Source organism: Delphinapterus leucas, chromosome 11 (genome assembly GCF_059928025.1).
Source record: "Delphinapterus leucas isolate spDelLeu-1000000601 "Yukka" chromosome 11, BTC_Dleu_Yukka2, whole genome shotgun sequence".
Classification (NCBI taxonomy): domain Eukaryota; kingdom Metazoa; phylum Chordata; class Mammalia; order Artiodactyla; family Monodontidae; genus Delphinapterus; species Delphinapterus leucas.
The window spans coordinates 55630551-55647845 of NC_143139.1; the positions used below are offsets into that span (position 1 = coordinate 55630551).

At 39.6% G+C, this 17295-nt stretch overlaps 1 protein-coding gene across 6 annotated transcripts in view; it reads left to right on the forward strand.

Annotated features, from left to right (window-relative positions):
• The window catches only part of RAB3IP (RAB3A interacting protein), a 190231-nt gene that overhangs the window by 116482 nt on the left and 56454 nt on the right, over positions 1-17295 (forward strand). The window contains exon 1 of one of the 6 annotated variants that reach the window (XM_022571554.3): positions 12207-13902. The exons of 4 other annotated variants lie outside the window; for them this stretch is intronic. The gene's annotated coding sequence lies outside the window, so the exon portion shown is untranslated. Of the gene's footprint in view, positions 1-12206; positions 13903-14304; positions 14650-17295 lie in introns of those variants that run through there. One more of the 6 variants, XM_022571555.3, reaches the window with a different exon arrangement.

The window sequence follows — 17295 nt, forward strand, 5'->3', positions numbered from 1 at the left end:
CCATTTCTTCTAAGTTGCCCAATTTGTTAACTGTACATAGTATTCTCTTGTGATTTTTTTCTTTGTGTACAGACCTTATTTGTTAAAATACCATTAGATTATGCCTCAGGACAAGAGCAAAGACCACCCTCTGCAGAAACTTAGGAATTATGTACAGAATTTTACAGGACAGAGGACAACACTTTAGCTGAAGCCTGTCTGCTGACCAGAGAAGGGTGTTCTGAGTGGACTCAGCAAAGAAAAGTAAATCAGGTAGGGAAGGTAAGGTGCCCATCTGAATCAAATTTCAGCTGCCATCAGGGCAAGTCTTGTGATGGTCACAGATTGGAGGCTTCGTTTTTGGAAGGTTTGAGTACAGCACAAGAGTTCCATGTGTCTTTATGGATACACCCCAGGCTGAGGTCAATGTCACTCAAATTCCTGGCCAGCCAAACTCTGGCAGCAAAGAGTCCCAAATTGAGGATCAAGTTCCTCCGAAAGCCATTCCTATTGGTAGCGAAGTGGTAGACGCCCTGAAGCCGATCTCCCATATTGTCTGGAATTTCGGGAGCTTCATTTGCCGAGCCTTGCAGCGGTCACGCCGACCCCACTGGAAGCCATAGTAGCACCTCCGCTCTCTTATGATTTTTTGTATCTCTGTGTTATTGGTTGTTACTTCTCCTCTTTCATTTCTTGTTCTGTTTATGCAGGTCCTCCCTCTTTTCTTCTTTGTAAGCCTGGCTAAAGGTTTATCAATTTTGTTTATCTTTTTAAAAAAACAGCTCTTGGTTTCATGGATCTTTTCTATTGTATTTTCGTCTCTATTTTATTTATTTCCTCTCTAATGTTTATGATTTCCTTCCATCTGCAGACTTTGGGCTTTGTTAATTCTTCTTTTTCTAATTCCTTTAGGTGGTAGTTTAAGTTGTTTATTTGAGATTTTTCTTGTTTCTTGAGGAAGGCTTGTATTGCCATAAACTTCCCTCTTAGAACTGCTTTTACTGCATTCCACAGATTTTGGAAAGTTGTGTTTCCATTTTCATTCGTCTCAAGGTATTTTTCGATTTCCTCTTTGCTTTTTCATTGACCCACTGGGTTTTAGTCGCGTGTTGTTTAGTTTCCACGTTTGTGCTTTTCCCGTTTTTCTTTCTGCAATTGATTTAGTTTTATACTGTTGTGAAAAAATGCCTTATATAATTTCTATCCTTTCAAATTTGTTGTGACTTGTTTTGTGACCTAGTATGTGATGCTCATGGAGAATGTTCTCATGGAGAATGTTCCAGGTGTACCTGAAAGGAATGTGTATTCTGCTGGTTTTGGATGTAATGTCCTGTAGATATCTACTAAGTTTAACTGGTCTATTGTGTCATTTAATATAATACCACTGTTGCCTTATTGAATTTCTGCCTGGATGATATATCCATTGTTGTAAGTGGGGTGTTAAAGTCCTCTCCTATTATTGTCAGCTTCTCCCTTTATGTCTGTTAATATTTGCTTTATATATTTAGATGCTCCTGTATTTGGTGCATATATGTTAATGAGTGTAATATCCTCTTCTTTTATTGATGGCTTTATCATCATGTAATGCCCTTCTTTGTCTTTTGGTATAGTCTTTGTTTTAAAGTCTATTTTGTCTGATATGAGTATTGCTACCTCCGCTTTCTTTTTTCCATTTGTGTGAAATATCTTTTCCCATCCTTTCACTTTCAGTCTGTGTGTGTCTTTAAGTCTGAAGTGAGTATCTTGTAGGCAGCATACAGATGGGTCTTTTTTTTAATCCAATCAGCCATCCTATGTCTTTTGATTGGACCAATTAGTCCATTAACATTTAAAGTAATTATTGATAGTTATGTACTAATTGCCATTTTATTACTTGTTTTCTGGTTGTTTTTGTAGTTCTTCTCTGTTATTTCTTCCTTTTGTTTCTCCCCTTGTGAATTGATGATTTTCTTTTGCAATATGCTTGAGTAACTTCCTTTTTGTTTTTTGTGTATCTGTGTAGGTTCTCACCAGATGTCCTCTTTATTTCTTTGGAATAGTGATGTTCATATTTTATGGATAATGAGGAACTCATATGAGTGTGGCCTGAATTCTCTCCTGATAATATTCAAAATTACCGAGTTTTTAGGATAATATAAAAAGAGTCCTTCAAAATTATTTAGTCACTATTAATAAAAATGCACATGTAGCCTACTAAAACTAGGGATGACTCACAACTTTTGGCTAGGCCTTACTCAAAGCCTCATAATCACAATATGATGGAAATTTCAAGACCCCCAAGAGACAGACTAATTAAGAGTTTGTATTGTTCATTTACTCTTTATAAAGTATTATGGTAAGCAATACTCAGATATTTCTTACACTGCTCCCACATCATTGCCTCAAGGTCAGATTCTATAATTATCTGAGTCATCTGGGCCTTGAGCTGGCATTGCTGGCTCGAGCAATTGGTGACAGATGCCCATTCCTTGCAGCCAAAAGTGTCTGCCTGTCTGGCAACATTTATCTCACATGGGAATGATGTCAGAGTATTTCTGGTCCTGAAAGATATTTACCAAAAGCAAAAACTCGTTGATTAATTTTGATTATGTTAGTGACAATACTGTTATGTATGCAGCTGAACAATTCCTCAGATGTCTGGACTGTATTCAAAAAGTATATCCTGAATTTCTACTCCAAATTTATGTTACTGATAGTTGCTATCAGCCTGGATTTCAGCAGTTTCATGAAAGGAAGCTATGTGGACAGAAATTTAGGACAATTTTGTGATTCATATGCCACTTCTCAAATTCTAATTGTGCCTTTTTTGATAACACAGTTTCCTTTTGGGTCTGTGAAATTAAATTCCTTTTATAACCAAGCTGCACAGATAGGAGAGATGCTTGGTAATCCAAACACATCTTGAGGTTTGCACATCAAAAGCAGCTGCAGAAACTTAAAGTATGGTTCATATTCATCAAAATATGTGTATTCTGAAATTTGGACTTTATTTCTACCAAAATAGTACAGCAATTCCTCAAATCTATAATTCCATTAAGCTCAGAGAAGTTGCCATGAGCTCAACTTACATGGCTGGTTTGAGCCAGAGATCTTCACTTCCTGAAACAAAAGCCATTCCTTTCCCCTGTGGTTTCAAGCTCAGTACATTCAGATGTTTCATCAGACCAGAAAGAAAGCACAATCTCTTGGGTCCCTGCATGTTGAGCAAGTTGGGCCTCTGAGAGCCCTTTCATTCACCAAAGTCCTTGACCTCAAAACAACTCTTTAACAAGTTCCCATAACCTAGCCTTCTGATTTCATTAAAATAAACTCCAACTGTACACACTGCTTTGTCTTTGTCCAGTCTGGTGATGGTTAAGAACACAGGCACAAAACATATTGACAACCATGGTAACTTCCTTTTTTGCACCAGGAAAAGAATGTTTCTTGTACAGCTCAAGTCACAAATTTGCCTGATGAATGATGCAAGGAGCATCAGACTTCTCCTTTGTCTTGAATTAGTATCAAAGCATCCCTACCCCCTCTTTCATTTACAGGTACCCCACCTATAAAAGACATCCATGTTTATACCAGACTTCTCAAATTCCTTAGTGGCAGAGACAGCCCTTGAAAAGGTCTGTGTTCTAGCTAATCAGGGTCAGTTAGGTCACCTACTTTATAGCATTCCAGTCCATACATTTGGCACGTGGACTGTACATTTTAAATTTAAAATAAAATAAATATTTTTACATTGTTGTTTAAGTGTGTGTGTGTGTGTGTGTGTGTGTGTGTGTGAGACAGTGGTTTTCAAACTTTTTTTTGTTTAATACATCTGGAAGTTCAATATGTAAAGGAGATAAAAGAGAAGCCAGTTGTACTAAAAGGGGGCTGAGACACAAAATCCCCAGGCCTGTTTGAAGCCCATTTTGATGCATAGTCAATTTTTGTGACTAGTCCCTGGGTAAATGAAGAGAAGATATATTATTATTTGCATATATATATTTATACCTTTATATAAATGTATATACATACATACATATATATGTATGTATATAACCTACCATATTAATTATGTTACTTAAGTCTTCTCTATCCTTACTTATTTTGTTATTTTTTATGATGTGATTAGTCATGGTTTCTGTGGATTTCTTCTTGAATTTCCTGTAATTCTTGCTTTATGAATTTGAATGCTATGTTATTTGGTGCATGGATGTTCCTACGTGTGACATCTTAATTTTTCAGCTCACACTTTATTGTTATAAACAAATAATCTTTGTCTTTGTCTCATTTATTGCTTTTTCCCTGAATTAAGCTTTGTTTGAGATATAATTTTGATCTTGGCTTCATTTGCTTGGTATCCCTTTGTCTATTTTATTTTTGTTTTAAATCACTTTGTTTTTATTATCTTATGTATCTAGCACATAGTTGGGGCTTGGTTTGATATTCCATCTGGGAAAGTTTTTCAATTAATTGGTGAATTTAATCTTTTTATAGTTATTGAAATAAAAATTATGTTTTATTTTAGTCTACTTGTCATTTTTTGTTATGATTTTGTTTTATATAATTCATTTAATTTTTTGTCAGTATACAGCCTGTATATTCTCTGAATATGCATGTTTTTTGAACTTGAAAGGCATGTATTTTTGCTCTAGTGGATAGCTTAATAACTTTATAACTATTACTATTTTTAGATATTATTCAAAGCAGAGAGCAGTATATTTCCTGTTCTTCCCCTCCCCATTCACTAACTATACATTTTTTTGTAATGTTTACCTTATTTCTTTTCTCTTTCATCTTCTGTTGTTTGTTTCATTGCTATATTGTCAGGATTTTAAAAAATTTACTCTCTGTTCTCTGACCATAATTCTCACATTTGCTTTAGACTTAATTCTGCAGATAAGTGGATTTGAGGATCACTGCCAGCTTTTAAAATTTTTTTCTAAATTCATGGTTGGCTAAATTTCATCCTCTACTAATGTCCTATAGAAGGGCACATGAAAACCATACTGCTTGCATTTTCAAAAATGTTGTCTATTACATTTATACTTGAACAAGTTTCTCTGGTATCAAATTCTTGGATATAAAATCCTTTGGTTCAGATTTTGATTTTTTTCCCCCCTTATAGAGATCTTGATCATTTTTAACTAGCTATCCAAAAGATTTTCATTAGCTTTGAAATCCATTAACTGTACTAGATTATGTCTAGTTTGGCTATTCTGTGCCATTTTTTTCTTTGGGATACTATATGCCCCTTCTATCTATAGATTTAGGTCCTCTTATATTTCTGGAAAGTCACTCAAAATATTTATGTAAGCTTTTTTTGTGTGTCTCAATATCTAGATTATTTTCTTGGTTTTCTTTCTTAGTTATGCATATATTGACTTTCTTTTGTCTCTCTAACATTTACATAATTTTCTTTCTAATCCTTTAAAACTGTTTATTTCCATTTCATTTTACTTGCTTTTCTCAATATGGTATTCCATGACTCTAAAAATATTTTATTTTGTTTTTGTTGTTTTCCTTAATAAGTGTTTATTTTCCTTTGTGCTATTTCTAAGTCTGCCTTCATTTTTGAGATAGTTTAATTTTGTTTCCTCCCACTTCTTTCTTTCAATTCATATTTGAATTCCTTTTGTGGTTTCGCTTTATTTTAAAAAATTTCAAGTGAAGAGAGTTAGGAAAGTTGAGTTAATCATAATTGTCAGTGCTTGCTACATTAACAGTTGACTCATGCAAGTTCAGTCTTATTTATTTCTTCCTTTTTATTCATATTCCTATACACCCATAGGCAATCTTTCGCATATGTTAAATGTGCATCTTTCAATATGTTTTTGTTATATGTGTATTGTTTTTATGTATATACTTTTTTAATGAACATACATGGTAATGATCATATATCTTTATTTTTCACTTAGCATTATGTTTTTAAGATCCATCCATGTTGCTTTGTGGCCCTCTAATCAGTTGCTTCTAATGTGGCATAAAACTCCATGATGTGCATTTACTACTTTTTACTTATTCACTCTCCTGGTGATAGTTACCAGAGTGCTTCCAACTCCCCGCCACCACAAATAACCCTGCTGTCTTAACCCATTCAGGTTGCTATAACAAAATACCATAGAATGGGTAGCTCATAAACAGCAGAAATTCATTTCAAAGATCCTCTTCCAAGTTGCACCCTTAACTTTTAAAATTTATGGCTGTACGTTTGGTTAAAATTTTCTTTTGCTTAATGGCAACATTTTTTAATGAGAATTTTAATTTGCCATTTTTTTCCTATTCTCTTCTTTTTTTCTTACGGTATCTTTGTATGCTGGTTCCTTTTTGATTGACTACTCATCTTTGAAGGAAAAGTTTTTCAAAATATGCAACTTACCAAAGGTTTATGCTGAGGAGGGGCCTCCCCAAACATGTTCCAGCCCAATAGGAATTCTCCTCATGACACAAAGTTTATGTGGATGAGTTCCTTCAGCTTCTACTTCTAAGAGAAACTGGTGGTTGCAGGGCTGCTCACATTGCAGAGTCCATCTTGCCTCAGCAACAGAATGCTTCCTGCATATATGGCATGTCTGAATGATTCCTCTTCCAACTGTGCCTTACCTCCTTCTCTTTCATAATAAATCAAATTGAGAGGAGGCATTGCTGCCAATACACATACTTGATTCCCTTGTTTCAGATGAAGGATTTTTGGTTTTGCCCCTAAGTTAAGTCAGTTGTTGAAGTGTATTTTGTTGATGTTTTCTGAGATCTGTAGCCATCGACATTTTTTATCAGTCTTCCTGTCCTTCACTGTACCTCTGCACATATTGTAGTTTAGGGTTTCAGGTGTCTCCTGTTTTCAGTGAAAATGGATTTTGCATTTTTGTGTGTCATTATCTTTGCTACTGGGTAAGTTCTGAGAGTAGAAGGACTTGTAGAAGATGCTGTATTTACTCCACCATTTTAATTCTGGATGTTTCTCCATAATACATTTTAAAAGTCACTGTTTTATGTATATATTATGTTATCTCACTGTTGATTCTTAATGTTTAGCATTATAAGAATTGCTTCCAATGTTTTTTAAAAATTTCAGTAATTAGGCCCAGTCCTCAAAGATTCTGATTCATAGGGCCTGGGCTAAACAAACACCTCAGGTGATTCTGATGCTGGTGGCTCACCAACCGCATCTTGTAGGCGGCCGCTCAATAGTATTAACTGACTGAATTACAAGGGCATTTGCGTGAGAACGCTTGGTATATGTAGTAGAAAAGATATTGTTTTTATAAATAAGACTGGCTGAGATAACATATGTAGCGCTAGAGAAGTACTGAGGCAGGGATGTTTTCTTTAGAGAATGGAGAAACATTTTTTTTCCTACCTCAGAAATATTATGTGATCCATTCAGTTAAGTGGTATTTAGCACACTAATTATATGCAATAAATATTGATGAATGGCAACATCAAAATAAGGCATAGTTTAATAGGTAGAAAGTCTCAGACTCCCCAAAAGTGACCCAAGAAATACAAGTTATCTATAGTTTATGTGACCAATCAGGCAAGTACTCCCTTAGGGTCAACTTAACCATATGGTGGATTATCTGTTAATTTGTGGACGTGTTAGATACAGTGCATGTAACTTCACCCCTCTTCCTCCCCCCACAGTATTCTTGGTGGCAGACTGCTAGTTCTCCATTTTTCCTGGGCAGATGACTTTCAATGTAAAGACTACATTTCCCAGCCTTCCTTATAGCCATGTTTGGCCATGTGACCAAGTTCTCATGAACTAATGAGTCCTCCTTTATTTTTCTTCATAGCGTGCCTCATTACCTATCATGTTATTATATATCTATTCCTGTATTGACTGTCTGCTGCACTAGAATGTAAGAGCCATAAAGGCCAGGACATTGTCTTATTCTCTGTCATATTCCCAGCATCTAAATCAGCATTTGGCATGTAAGGGACACTCAGTAAATAAGGGAATGAATGCATAAAAGAATTACTGCAAAGATATAAGGATTATTAGATATTACAGGACATGTGGCTTCCCAGTATTCCTATAATGAGGATGCCTAATAGGCCTCATAAAGGATAGTTTATTCTGCTTTGGGTTACCAGTTGAGCTTGAATAATCACTCTCCCTGAGTACACTTATTTTCAAATTCATATTTTCAAAGAGAAGGGAATTGACTGGGTTTATCTCATTCAACAGAATGAAGGATCCCAGATGTGGATCCCTGTTGTTGAAGGTTGACCTTCCTCATATCCATTCTAAACACACAGGGTTGCTTTTGGCTCAGGTAACTATACAGGTTCAGTTATAAATGGTCAACACAGCATGGTTGGTTTCTCTTAATTGTATACTGGCATGAGTCTCGGCAGAAAGACCATCTATCCTCACAAGAATGTGGTGAATATTGCTGGCACTCCCAGGCTTTCAAATGTTGCTTCATGGGAAGTTGTTTGTGCTGTATTACATGTGTTTCACGTGTATTTGAAAGCATTTTTTAGATGTCCTGTTCTGAAGTGTCAGAATGATACAATGAAAATATACAGACTAGTATTCCAAAGACCTGGGTTCAAGACCAGCACATGTTAGCTCTGTGACTTTGAATAAATCACCTCATCTTTCTGAGTCTCGGTTTCCTCATTTGTGAAAACAGGTGATGAGGTGAGATGACTTAAAGGTCTCCTCCAGCTCCAATATTTTATGACTCTGTAAGTACTTTTAGAGATTTCACAGCATAATTGTGAACATTCCCAACTATATCAAACATCCTCTCTTTGAATGTAGATTTGATTTTTTGGAACAGATAAAATTTATCAGAACCAAGTGTTTTAATACTATATAAGACAAATGTAGATGGTAATGATTTTAAGGCTTGGAATTATCACGCTTTCCTTTATTTCCTGTATATTCATTTGCAAGTGGCAGAAAACGCAACACAAATTGGCTTAAGCTAAGAGATAATTACTGGCTCATATAACTAAGAAGTTCAGCGTCTCCAGCTTCAGTCACAGCTTGATCCAGGAGGTGAAATAATGTCCTCAGGACCCACACTTGGTTTTCTTATCTCTCAGTTCTGCCTTCTCCTTGTTAGTTCCATTCTCAGGCATGTTCTCCATTGGGTGGCAAGATCACTGCCAGCAGCCTCAGGCTTACATTTAATCTTCTCAGAGAGATTCACTTTTCCCAACAATTTCCCATAAGTCCCAGAATTGATTTTTATCAGCCGTGCTTGAGTCATTTGCTTATCATGAACTAATCACAGAGACCAGGAGGATTCTCTGACTGGTTAAGCCTGGGTCACATGCTCACCCCTGAAGTGGCGGGAATTCAGTTCTACTTGAGTCACATGTACTGAACATGGTAGGAGGGTACTTCCCCAAATAAAATCACTGTGCTGATCTCAAAAAGGTAGAATGATGCTGAACATTAGAGAAGGAGGGTGCGGGGAGAGAAAGAGGGGAAGACATCTACTCAGTTGTTGCATTTGACAAATTCATCCTTTGAAATGTTTCCCCTTTCCTGGTTTTTTTTTTGCAGTATAGGCACTCACTATCTCATAGTAGCTTCCTACTAATTTCCTTGCCTTGAGTCATCCCCCGCCTGCCCCTGCCCCCACCATCCCAAGTACATTCTAGGCATTGCCACCATGTTATTCTTCCTAAAGCACTGGTTCGATCATTTCACTCTCCAGCTCAAAATCTTTCAGGAACTCTCTTCTGACTACTGTACCAGATTCCATATTCTTCAGTCTGGCATTTAAATCTTCCACAATCTGGCTCCCACATATTTCCAGGCTTATCTATCTACCTATGCTTGTCCCAGGTGCACTGTTCACCATCGTGTTTTCCTTACAATGCCTTTGCTCTATTTGTACGTTCTACCCTATCACCATTTCTCCCATCCTAAGTCTGATATCAGATGATGAGCCAGATACTGCAGGTTGTTTCCTATATCTGTTCTCCCCTTTTTCTTTAGTATTAGAACCATTGATTTCTAGCTGGACACGTGGCCACTCAATAGAGACTATATGTTTCAACATCACTTATAGTTAAGTGTTGACCAATGTGGTGTAAGTGCAGTGATGTATACAACTTCTGCAAGTGTTTCTAAATAGAGGGATGTTCTCTTCTGCCCCTATCACCTTTCTGCTGCCTGGAATAAGGATGTGATGGCTGGAGCTTGAGCAGCCTGCTTGATGGTAGAAGCTGCATCTTCAGGATGGTGAGGCCGCAAGTTAGAAGGAGCCTGTGTCCATGATGATCAGAGAGCCACCATATCAACCCTACACTGCCTACACACACATGAGAGGGATACACTTTAAGTTAGTGTTATTTTGAGTTTTTAACTGCAACAGAAACCAATCTTTCCATTAAAATATGTTACTTAGGAAAATTTTCTGGTGGCCAATAACAGGAATCCATTCAAAGAAGAATGGGGGAATTATTTTAAGGATATAGGATTGTTTTCAGAACCCATGGGCAGGGATGAAAGAAGACTCAGGAATAGACCTGAACCTGGGACTGAAACATTGTGGGGAAGCTAGGAGGTCTTCTCATTGTGTCTCATCTCTCCTTCTCTTCCCTCTTACTGCAGATTATTTATGTACCTGGTGTAGAGAAGCAGTAAATAAATATTTGTTTAACGGATGGCAATTTGTGTGTCTGTGAAATAAACTGGATCCAAAGCCAAGTCTCAAAACATTTCCTTATAAATATGTAGCTTGTTAAAGTGACTCATTTGTAGGGGATCATACATTTTAGAGTCTTAAGCCCTTCTGTCAGCCCTTTCTCTCAGCCCTCTGATTTTTTCAGTTGCCTATTCTGACATCAGAAAAAGGGCATGACATGCAGAGTTGTGCACAACTGATCTCATGAAAGATACATTAAAGACAACTCTGCTTTGTACAGGAGTTGCAAAAGCAAATTTTTATGTGACACAAGCACTGGCCCACAAGTAAGCATTTTGCTAGACAAGGAAATGAGAGGTTATTTTTGGTACATTTTTTTCCCTAACCAGCTTTTTTGTTTGTTTGTTTCATTTTGCATTGTTATTATTTACTGTCTAGGTTCTTGCTTTTACCTAGTTTTTGCCCTTGAGGGCTTCTTATGTTCTTGTCAGCTTATTGATACGTTTCATAAGATGTTTTATATATTTAATCTAGCATTTGGTGGGAGAATCAGCCAATTTCTCGTCTGCCATACAGCTGGACACGAAGCCCAGTGTGTTTTTTAAAAGCATTTTTTAAAAAGTTCATTTGTTTGTAGATACTGCCCTGAGTTCTGAAGACCAGGGCCCTAACTCTGGTGGTCCAAGCTCCCGATCTGTAAAGATGAACTACCTTTACACCTACATCAAATTGCTTTTTATAAAAGGCTTATGAGATAATTAATCTGAAGTCAGTTTGAAACCAGAAAGTACCATGTAAACATACAACACTTTCTGAACTTTGGAAATAAAACAGAGGCAAATGAGCAATAAACGTTGTAAGTAAGGATAGCAACCTTAGAATGATTTGTTCAATTTAAAATTTTTAGATATTTGCAGTCCTTTGTTTTCTGGCCCTTGATATGGATGGGAAAGTCGGAAGGTTAAAAAAATATTACTTTATTTAACATTAATTATATAACTTATATTTTAGTGAAAGAAAAAGAAGGCAAACCTGAGCACACTATAAAATCCATCATCATGTTTTTAAAGTTTGTGAGGAGTCTGTCACTTTAGTATATGGCTGAGCAATCTAACTTAGGATGCTTACAATGCTTTATGTATTTTGCAAGCTGAGATTCTGAGTGTATAACATTCTGTAATGCATCTTGGTCTCTGTGCTGCAAGGACACTAAAGTCCTACTACAGGTAACTACTCAGATAGCTCTTCTCATTCTCAAACTGTGCTAGCAGGTGAAACACCTCTAAGTCCATTCCAAAGAGCCTTGTGGATGACAGGTGGGCCAACATGGGACTCAGGCCCATGGCTACTGCTCACTATTTCCTGTAGATGCATGATATCTTAGGTCCTATGTAGAACACAGCATAGGGCCTGTCCTCTAAACATTTATATACCAAGACAGTGTATCTACATGTATATCATTAACTCATTCTGCATTTTCTGAGCCAGTCCTCCTACATGTCAGGCTTTGTTCCTGTTCTCAAAAAGTTCATAAGGAAATAGACAAAACTACAATTACCGTTCTATGTGATAAGTGCTAGAAAGAGATAAAGTGCTATAAGAGTACAGTAAAGGGCACCTAGCCCACACTGGGGTGGGATAAGGCTGGGTGGCAAGGAACAGGGAAGGGTTCACAATGGAATTGATGCCTGGGCAGAATAATGAAGGATAAGCAAGAATTAGCTAGGTAAGGAAAAGATGGAGAGTCAGGGCATAACAAGAAAAAGGAGCAGCATATGTAAAGACAGCATGTACGAAGGAGTATGGCAAGACTGGAGAACCCAAGTAGTTTGCTGTATGATGAGTTTATTTATTTCATTTAGTTGTTATTGACACATTTGTTTTCTTCACTATGTTTGAGTGCTTGGATGATGGAGATTGTGTGTAATGGTTTCTCTGTTCCTATGTCTAGCAGTAGGCACGTAGATCGAGCATAAAAAATGTTTGATGAATGAACGATATGGTGTAAGGGAGAATAGTTAGAAGTCCATTAATGAGTAGGGTCATGTCTAGTCCCAGTGAATAACAGGTGGGGTAGATTTAAGAATTATTTGCAAAATAGGATGGATAGGACTTGATATATTGGAGATGGAGTATAAAAGAGTAAATAATGATTTTCTAGGTTTCTGTTTTTATTATAGGTGGATGATAATAATGATGTTATTAATAATAGCTAATATTCATTAGGCACTTTGTGTCATGAAGTACACTAAGTATTTCACATATATTAAGCCATTTAATTTCTTAACGACTTAGTTACGTAGGTAGTCTTATTATCCCCATTTACTGGGGCTATTAGAGATCAACTAGCCCAAGGTCACTGACACAGCTAGTAGGTGCCAAGCTCAAACCCAGGAATTCTGATTCCTATAGCCATCCACACAACCTACTCTTCTTTACTGCCTCTAATAAATGTGATCAATATACAGAGCGGGGGTCCTACTCAATACATATATCACACAAATTGCATGTAACTCTTTTACTAAACATAGAGACACATACTATGATGTGACTGCCTCTTTTGGATCAGATTTTCGGAAGCCTGGTTTGCATTTTCACGTTTCCTCTCTGGAGGACCTAAAGTGGGGTGGAAGTTATCAAAGAGTTGACACAAAAGATGAGAGAAGGCAGGTGCAGAAACGACATTTTCAAATGCTCTAGCAGCTGCTAGAATGCTGGAATCTAGGTTCTATCAGACTCCCCCTCTTCCCATCCATCCCCCCAGAGACAACAGACACGCACGAGCGCACCCACACCCACACACAGACACACACGTTGTAAGGTACATATGCACGCCGTGTGTCAGGTTGGTTCTAGCTGTTCTCAACTCACATCGAAGGTTCATTTTCCGACTCCTGGAAAGCCCAACGCACTTGAAGTGAACCCGAGACCGCCTGTCGAGCCCAGGGCAACAAGGCTTAGCGCCAGCTCGCCCTGTTCCCAAGGAAACCGCCCGCTGAGGCACCTGGGGCCCGCGCCGGGCACGTGCGAAAGCCCCGGCTGTCGCCAGGGGGCGCGGGAGCGCGTCGGCCCCACCGGCCCCACGCCCGCCCCGCCCCCATCCCCGCCTTCCCTTCCCGGGGCCGGACCGCTCCCGGCTCCCAGCTCCGCTGCCGGCGCAGGCGCAGTCCCGCGCTCCCTCGGCGGCTGCCCCCCGGTAGTGCACCCGCCGTGGCTGAGTGTAGCGGCGTCGGCCCGCCGTTCTCCTCCGCCTGTGACTCCTTCGGCGCGCGTTGTGTGCGGTTCTGCGCGCGCCCCTGAGCGCCGGCCGCGGCCGCGGTGGGTTGGTCAGGTGAGTGCATCCGCGGGAGGGAGAGGCCCGGGGCGCGGAGCACCGCCCCCCTCGGTGCCCGCGCGCCCGCCGCCCGCGAGTCGGCCTGGAGGGGCGGCCGCGGCAGGTGCAGGTGAGGGCGCGGCGCGCGGGGACCCGGCCGACCGTCCTGGCCCAGCGAGCGCGCTCCCCCGCCTGGGCTCGCGGGCTCCGGGACCCCGGCGGCGGCGGCGGCGGCGGCAGGGGTTCGGCGCTTCGGGGCATCTGGGCGCCCCCTGGGGCCGCTGGTGGGCGTCGGGCGGCGGCGGCTCCTCCCCTGTCCTCCGGGCCCCGGCGCGTTACTCATTAACTGCGCGGTTCCGAGCGCTGAGGCTGGGAGCCCGGCGCCCGGTTACCTGTCGGCTGGGCGCGCGCGGCCGGGAGCTGGGGGCCCGGGGTTGCGGAGGGGGCTGTAAGGAGAGTTCGCGAACAAGTCTGGAGGCCGGCGCTGGACGGGGCGAAGCAGTAGGCGTGGACCGGAGACGGCGAGCGGGGCACCGAGTCGAGGCGTAGAGGTCACCCTCGGGAGGTTTCGGCGAAACCTGGTGGGCAAGAGCCGGCGCCCGGGATCGCGCCTTAGGAGGCAGCTCAGTTCAGCCTGACTTTTGTTTCGGGGAGTTGAGGCGAGCTGCACAGACGTAATTGTAATTACACAGCCCTTCCAGCGTGGATAACTCGCTCCGACCGCCCGGGGAAAAGAGAGCTTAATGGACTCTGGAAGTGATGGTGGTAGGTGGAATCTGCAGCACGTGAAGAGTTGTCAGTTGTTATGGGATTTAAAAAAGAAAAAAAATCTGTAATGGCTAAAGGGTAAGGTCTTGAAAATTAAGAGCGCTCAGTTAATACTGATTCCGAAGAGGCATTTCGTGGAAATGTAGCATATTCCGAGGATACCTGTTTCCTACTCTTCTGTTTCCCCCTCCAACTTATCCCTTGCAGGTTAGGGAAACAGCCATGTAATCTTTTGCCGTGGAGTGATTACATAATTGGAGGAGAGGCCGATAAGAGGATTAAAAACAAAACCGTTCTATTGTAAATCTGTTGAAAGACCTGGTTTCTGTTCATTATCCTCATTCGTATTTTGTTGTTCATGCCCTTTTAAAGAAAAAAAAATGGTGAATGGCACTTCAAGGAGAAAAGAGGCAGAATAGATTTGTAGACCAATCATAGTAAATATTTGATACTGGTAAATATTCCACCAGTTTTATGGGGCCTTGTTCTGTTAACATTTGCTATTTATTTACTAGTGCCGTGCATTTTGATAGGATACTTCATGTTTGGACAGACACGTATCCTAAATATGGTTTATGTGATATAATCCTAAAGCCCTTGTGGAATGTATAGAAATAAACTTAGCAGTTATACAGTTTTACTACAGTAGTGTATGTCTTACTATTAGAAGAAAAGCCTTTTCATTTTTTTCTTTTTCCATTTCAGTAATATTATATATTGGTACATACCTTTGTGAACCAAAGTGGATACATTTAGTATAATAACTCTTCCTTGTGTGTTTGGCGAACACCTATCTGTGGTATGGAATACCTCTGACTTTTCACCAGGATGGATATTTGATGTTCAGCTGCTTTGTGAATTTGCTAATTCGTGGAGTTTCTAATTAGATCCAGCTGTACTTTTTGAATTGGTGTAGTTATGCATGTGCTTCCTTTGATGATATTATTTTCCTTTAATTTTCACTAAACCCTCAACCTCTGCAACACACGCATAGACACTCTACAAATAATTTTTTAAATTGTAAGAGTCTTAGAAGACAATCTACATCATCATCTTGTTTTTTGATATGGCAGAACAAAAACTTGTAGGTTACAGTAGTTTCACATGTATTATTGTAGTTAACCTTTTTCCCCCCTCCCTTTCTGAGCAGGACTCGCTGAACCAATTTTAATGAAAAACTGTCTATTTTTAAAGTTTTAGCTCCATTACTTACCGTGCATATGACCTTGAGTAAAGCATTTAACCTCTGAGCTTATTTTCTCCATTTGTAAATGGATGTAGTGTTAGGTTGAACCATATGAATTTGCCAGTATTCAGCTGTTTTTAATATGGCTCAACCTAATATGAACTTCATAATGGTGGAATGAGAATTAAATGAGACACTCCACGTGGGAGGTGGAGGAGAGGAACAGATGTTAACAGTGTGCCATGCATCCTGCTTGTTACTTCAAGTACCTTGACTCCTCTAGTCCTCAGCACATTCCTGGAGTATAGATGGTGTTGTTGCATATTACAAACCAGGAAACTGAGGATCAGAGAAGTGAAATAACTTGCCTCTGGTTACTTAGTTGTCGGTGGTCCTATAGCTGCCTAATGGCAGAGCCAGGATTAAACACTGAGAGTGACTGCCCCAAATGGAACTCCTACCAGTTTTGCTCCTTCCATTCCTGAACTACACCTTCTGTAAAAGAGCTTTGTGACTATAAGAAGACACATAGATGAAAAGTGTTATTATTATTTGTATTTCTGGTTAAAAAATATCCAGGTTTTCTGATGATGGTGATAACCAGCACTGCTGCTACTACTACGGGGTCTAGAGCTTATGGTGTATCAGGTTCTGGTGTAAACACTATGGCAACTCATTTATTCTCAGAGTGACCTAGGAATTAGGTAATACTTCATCCCATTTTATAGTTGGGAAGGTTGAGGCACTGAGTGGTTATGGAGCTTAAGGTGATGGATGCTTAAGGTCAAAGCTAATTAAGTGAGGGCACTAAATTAGGAGTCTGGTAGTTTGTCTTTGTCCATGGTCTTAACCACTACACTCTACTACCTCTTCATGCATAGGTTGTAATGCTGAAGAATTGGTTTTAATTTAGCTTTTATGAGATACTTAATATTGGTGTAATAAGTAATTCTTAATGTACCGCTGGAGATTTTTAAATCAAATATTCATTGAGTATCTACTCTGCAAGTCACAGTGGGGGTTAAAGGAAAGACTTTTTAAGGCATCTGGAAGGTGGGCTGTGTAATCATTCCCATATCTTTTGTAAGTTCCTCAAAATTTAGAAAGCACTTTCACATATGTTGTTTTTGTAATTTTAATGAGTGCCAGATAAGACACAGTGCTAGAATAGTTGGAGAGTGGGGAGGAAGGAAGGATGAGTTGGTCGCAGTACTTGCGTGTTGAGGGAAAGCTTTGAGGATATTCTGAGGGGAGTGCACCTTTTCAAACTAAACCTTTGCCCTATATAGTGCTAGTCAAGATGTAGTTCAACAAAGCGTAGTAAATTGGTTACTAAATGAATTACCTAAATACACCTGATATCCTAAAATAAAATATCTGAGTTTTTGAAAACTCCTTTCTAGCTAGTTTCTCTTTTTTTCCTGTACTGCTGCCCTTACCTTTGCCACGTAGTACGT